The sequence below is a fragment of the Nicotiana attenuata genome, chromosome 9, assembly GCF_001879085.1.
Source record: "Nicotiana attenuata strain UT chromosome 9, NIATTr2, whole genome shotgun sequence".
Classification (NCBI taxonomy): Eukaryota; Viridiplantae; Streptophyta; class Magnoliopsida; order Solanales; family Solanaceae; genus Nicotiana; species Nicotiana attenuata.
The window spans coordinates 15,038,937-15,045,364 of NC_031997.1; the positions used below are offsets into that span (position 1 = coordinate 15,038,937).

Consider the following 6,428-nt stretch of genomic DNA (forward strand, 5'->3'; position numbering starts at 1 on the left):
GGCGATTAAGAAATCTCCACAGGAAAAATGGACCATTATCAGTCTAAAGAAGGATATACTGGCTGGACCTACATATCCTAACTTGAAGATAAAATCTTCATAGCCTCTACAACACACACGGTTGTAGACGTAAAACTTTACTAAAGCGGACAGCCTTGCCAAACTGGTAGCGGCCACTAAAAGCATAACCAGAGCAGTGAACGTGGCCACTCCTTTCCACTCGCCGACTGATCAAATCGAGGTAACGAACGATTTCATTTGGTTTAACTGACTATTTTTCTAAATGGAATAGAAGCAGGATCATTCTCCCAGATACACGAACAGGAAATACATCATATTCTCCAATACAAGCAAAATTAAACAAACTGGGACTCCCCCAGAAAACGCATCATATTTTCCAATGCAAGCAAAATTAAGCAAATTGGGACTCCCCCAGGGAACCCTTTAAGGCTAAGGCCTTCGCCATCAAAGATCGACAGGTTCGACCTCGTTCGAATTGGGATTAAGGCTAAGGCCTTCAATATCAAAGATCGACATGTTTGACCTCGTTCGAACTGGGATTAAGGCTAAGTGCCTTCGCCATCAAAGTTTGACAGTTTGACCTCGCTCGAACTGGGATTAAGGCTAAGTGCCTTCGCCATCAAAGTTTAACAGTTCGACCTCGCTCGAACTGGGACTCAGGCTAAGTGCCTTCGCCATCAAAGTTTGACAGTTCAACCTCGTTCGAATTGGGACTCAGGCTATGTGCCTTCGCCATCATAGATCGACAGGTTCGACCTCGTTCGAACTGGGATTAACGCTAAGGCCTTCGCCATCAAAGATCGATAGGTTCGACCTCATTCGAACTGGGACTAAGGCTAAGGCCTTCGCCATCAAAGATCGAGAGCTTCGACCTCGTTCGAACCGGGATTAAGGCTAAGTGCCTTCGTCATCAAAGATTAAAAGCTCGACCTCGCTCGAACTGGGACTCAGGCTATGTGCCTTCGCCATCAAAGATTAATAGTTCGACCTCGCTCGAACTGGGACTCAGGCTAAGTGCCTTCGCCAAAAAAGAAGAGTTCGACCTCGATCGAACGACGACGGGTTAACATTTCGATAAGTCGAAATAACACCCTTTAAGGCCAAGGACATTCGCCAAAGAAGAAGAGTTCGACCTTGATCGAACGACGACGGGTTAACATTTTGATAAGTCGAAATAACACCCTTTAAGGCTAAGGTCCATCGCCAAGTAGAAGAATTCGGCCTCGTCCGAATCAGCCTTCGGCCTCGTCCGAATCAACATTGGGCCTCGTCCAAAACGACCTTCGGCCTCTTCCGAATCAACATTCGGCCTTGTCCGAATCAACATTCGGCCCTGTCCGAAACAACTTTCGGCCTCGTCCGAATCAACATTCGACCTCGTCCGAATTAACATTCAGCCTCGTCCGAAACAACCTTCGGCCTCGTCCGAATCAACATTCGGCCTCGTCCGAAACGACCTTCGGCCTCGTTCGAAATGACCTTCGGCCTCGTCCGAAACAACATTCGGCCTCGTCCGAAACCACATCGGCCTCGTCCGAATCAACCTTCGACCTCGTCCGAATCGACATTCGGCCTCGTCCGAAATGACATTCGGCCTCGTCCGAAACGACATTCGGCCTCGTCCGAAACGACCTTCGGCCTCGTCCGAATCAACATTCGGCCTCGTCCGAATCAACCTTCGGCCTCGTCCGAATTGACTTTACGGCTAAGGGCCATCGCCAAAAAGAAGAATCCGGCCTCGTTCGAATCAGCCTTCCGCCTCGTCCGAATCGACCTTATGGCCAAGGGCCATCGCCAAAAAAGAGGGGGTCGACCTTATGGCCAAGGGCCTTCGCCAAAGAGAATTCGAAATGTCACTAAGGCCAAGTGCTGTCAAAAAATATAAAGGGAAAGAAAGATCGAACTCGCCATGCGGGAATCTACCTCGCACCAAAGTCGCGAAAAGCAAAAACATAGAAAAGTACATGGCAAATAACAACGAAAAACTCTTCTTTATACAAAGTCATTGCGCAAATAGTCGCAGATTACATACGACCCGGATCAATGGTCAAAACAGACAGGTATCTTTTCACTCGGCGTCACCATCGCCACTCTCTTCACCACCACCTCCAAGATATTGTCCCTCGGCATCGGCATCCTCAGCTGCAATCCATACTAGTCGACCTACCCATCCGAATTTCTCGAACTACGATTAATGAAGTCCGCTCACCGAGCTCGACCAAGAGGCAACCTCGGTAAGCGGAGGGACTAACTGTATGGGTCAAAATTAGACCAAAGAAATTCGGCACGCGAAGACATAAAGCCAAGGTCGGACAGGCTGAGGTCGGACAGGCCAAGGTCGGACCGTCATCATTAAAGTCGAGGTCGGACCGTCATCAACAAGGCCAAGGTCGGACAGGCCAAGGTCGTGATGAAACAACTAGTCTGCTTTGGAATCCTCAAAAGGAATATTCTACTGAATATTCCCTCTAATTGTACCTTTTTATAGGATTTTCTATGGATACCCCTCCCCCCCCCCCCCTTACTAAATAGGAGGGGAGGACTTTCCCAAAAGGAGGCCCTCTCTCGGTCTCCCTCTCTCTATTTCTAGAAAATATGTAAACACACCTCTCCAAAGAATTGAGAGGATCAGTGATCCCATACCTTCATCGGATCCAAAAAGGGTCATAAGGTTCTTGTATTTGTCTACCATTGATCTTTATTAAATGAAAGAAGATCCGTCTCACTGAAGATCGGGTGAATATTTTCCTTTATTCATATTTTTGTTACTTAATGCTTCTTTACTTATGCCGTTAAATCTGATCATAATCGTTGTCAACATTTATACACGGCTATGTTTTTCTACTCATATTGTTCGTCTCGGATCTAGAGTTAATTATCTTTAACTAGGATTTACCCCTTCATCTTTATTGATTGATTTACTTAAAAAGTGTTTCATAACTTTTGAGTCAAACACTAGCTAGCCAATAATTTCCACTTCATATATTTATTTTTCAGTGTGTTTGATGTTTTGTATGCTTATAGTTTGCTTATATTTTCAAAGGAAAATATATTGTATTCTAATTGGTTAGAAGGAAGGCTAGTTGGTTGCATGCCTTCTTTTCGTTGTATTATCACATTTTCATGAGTAATAAATAACGTATTGTGGAGTTTATAGTACATAACATGCTTGATATATATTGAGTTTCCCATGCCAATTATTTGTGTCAATACTGTTTTGCAAGCTGCTTTCCTATTCTTAATTTTTTTCTCAATAGAGTTAAGAATTTTTCCCATTGTTATTGGAACATAGGAAGAGAGATCTTGAAATGTCTATTACCAAGCCCCTATCATCTTTATAAAGTCCTTGTTTACTGCTTGACCATCTATTGCTTATGGCTTCCACTTTACTGTTTCGTCTCAGGTTCAAGACAAATAGACTTGAGTTACTGGCTAGAATAACTGAACTTCAAGAGAAATCGAAAGTCTATGATGCTGCCGACAGTGAATGTACCGAGCCTGAGATTGAAAGTTGTGATACATGAAGACTGAATTAATGGAGATTGAGGAATTGGGGGAAAAATTGACCTACTCCCATAGATAATTTTGGCTAAAAAGATTTGGTTTGGTATTCAAAAGGTAGAGCCAAAATGAATAACGTTGTAGTGTCGGACAATGGTGCGGGCCTAATCAAGGCTGGAATAGGTGGCGAAAGAGACCCAACAGCTATTGTCCCAAACAACACGGGGCGTCCACTCTCTTCCAAGAAATGGCTTATGGCGGATCAGCTCCTTTACCCTGACGTTGACCTTACTTCCGCCACCGTCCGCCGTCCTTTCGACTTACCTTGTCAACCCGGACCTCCAGTCCTCCCTTTGGTCCCATATCTTCTCCAACCTCCTCAACATCACTCCTTCCCAATCCTCTCTCCTCCTCACTGAACCTCTTTTCAATCTCCCTTCAATACAACGCTCCCTTGATGAAATCGTCTTCGAAGAATTTAATTTTAAGGCTCTCTATGTTTCGGATTCCCCCTCTTTGGTCCATCTCTATGAGGCATCTCGTCGCCCTTATGGGATTGTGTCTAAAGCCCAATGCAGCTTAGTTGTGGACTGTGGATTTTCGTTACTCATGCCTCACCCGTGTTTCAGAATTTCACATTGAATTACGGAGTGAAAAGGCTTAATCTTGGTGGGAAAGCTTTGAGCAATTTCATGAAGGAGTTAGTGAGTTACAGGAGCGTTAATTTGATGGACGAGAATTTCCTTATGGATGATGTAAAAGAGAAACTCTGCTTTGTGTCTTTGGATGCTGCCAGGGACTTGCAGATTGCTAAGAAACCGGGAAATGACAATTTTTTTTAGGTGCACGTATGTGCTTCCTGATGGTATTACACATACTAAGGGTTTTCTAAAAGATCCTGAAGAAGCAAAGAGATACCTGTCTTTGTATAATGATGAAGCAGCTACGAAGCAGCAAGTAGCAGCAGGAGAGCAAACGGATAAGCTGCGGAGCAACGATGCATCAAGAAGAATTGATTTGACAAAAAATGAATTTGGGTTGACAAATGAGCGGTTCCTCGTCCCAGAGATGATGTTTCGTCCAGCTGACTTGGGACTGAATCAGGCTGGACTTGCAGAGTGCATTGTTAGAGCTATCAGTTCCTGCCATTCTCATCTTCAACCTCTTCTCTATGAGAGCATCATTTTGACGGGAGGCACTACTCTATTCCCTCATTTTGCTCAAAGACTAGAAATGGACCTTCGGCCACTTGTCCCAGATAAATACCGTTTAAAGATTACGACTCAAGAAGATCCTATACTAGGTGTTTGGCGTGGAGTATCACTCTTGGCATCAAGTCCTGATTTTGATGCAATGTGCGTCACCGAAGCTGAATATGAGGAGCTGGGATCAGCTAGATGTTGAAAGAGATTCTTCCACTAACTTTTGTCATGTTACTTTTACAAGTCTATGTTCATCTTTGGTGTTAAATGGAGGGAGAAATTAGGAGGATCGCCGGCCTCTACTGTTGCAATTGAGCTAAATTCTGAAATGTTTCTTTTTCTTGTTAGTTTCTTTTATGTATTTCAGGCCAAATTTGTTGAAGCCTAATCTAACTGAAATGAAATGTTAATGGCATCTTCAATACCAGAAAACAAAAAATAGTCCAAGAGCAACAATTAATCATGAGTTTGTCTCTCCCCTTAATATTCAGTTTTTATACCCAACCTTATTATTGTTAAAACTCTTTACTTGTAATTCCTACTTAGGTTAGTTAGAATCATTGTGTAGGAAATCTTTGTAAATCATAAACCCTTGTACGTCTTGGGTAGAGTTAGTCGAGTTGTAAGTCTTTGTAATAGAGTTATTACAAAGTAGCTTGTAATAGAGTTGTTACAAGTTAGTGAGGGATTAAGAGGTTAATCCAGTCTTTGTAATAGAGTTTTTACAAAGTGGCTTGTAATAGAGTTGTTACAAGTTAGTGAGGGATTAAGAGGTTAATTAGGTTACAATAGGTTGTAATCTAAAGTTTGCTCAGTAGTGAAGTTGAAACCCTACAAGGGTAGGTCGTAGTTTTTGATCCTGTGAGCTGGGAGTTTTACACGTAAAACTCCATTATGTTAGTTACTTACTGCAGTGTGCGTGTGTTTTGTATGAACTAGAGGACATGATTCTCTATATAGTTTGGTGGACCCTTATTTTCTATCACTAATAGATGACAGATATATTCAATATGAATCACATGCTCGTTGTGTCACTTATGATACTCCATGCTTTGACAAATTAAACCAATTAATTAAAGCTTCCTGGTTTCCATGCCACAAGTCGTTTGATGGTAACGAAAAATAGCAGCCTAACTGTGTAGATATATAGTTTAGTTTAATCCCATCCTTAAACTAGTTAATTGATCCGCGCTTCACGCGGTAAGATAATTCATTTTTTAAATTTAGTTGATATAAAATAGATAAAAAGTTTATAGCACAGAGAATTTTCATAAAAAACAAAAAGTTTAATCTTAGAAATAGAGCAAGAAAAATGCACAAATCTTCATACCTTATCCATAGAGGGGTTTCAAGGAAGTCGCTTGGCATTCTGGTAAGAAACATTAGAACATAGAAATAAAAGATGATTATAAATAAACTCAACAATAATTGACCAAAACATCATGAAAAAACTACAATAACGATATATTCATGGAGACAAGCACAATTGCCATGAATAAATTAAAATACCAATGAAATATCTTGTATGACGTAGCTCCAAAAACAAAGCAAACTATAATAAAACTACTAACAAACTAGGAGCGGCAAACGGGCGGGTCGGGTCGGATATGGTTTGGGAGAATTCTTAGTCTCCCTAACTTGAGGAACCCCCAATTTGAGGGGATTTTTACCTAGCTATACTATAATAGAAACCTATTTACTACC

At 42.0% G+C, this 6,428-nt stretch overlaps 1 pseudogene; it reads left to right on the forward strand.

The window, feature by feature from the left end:
- Positions 3,636–5,108, forward strand: LOC109232082 (annotated as a pseudogene).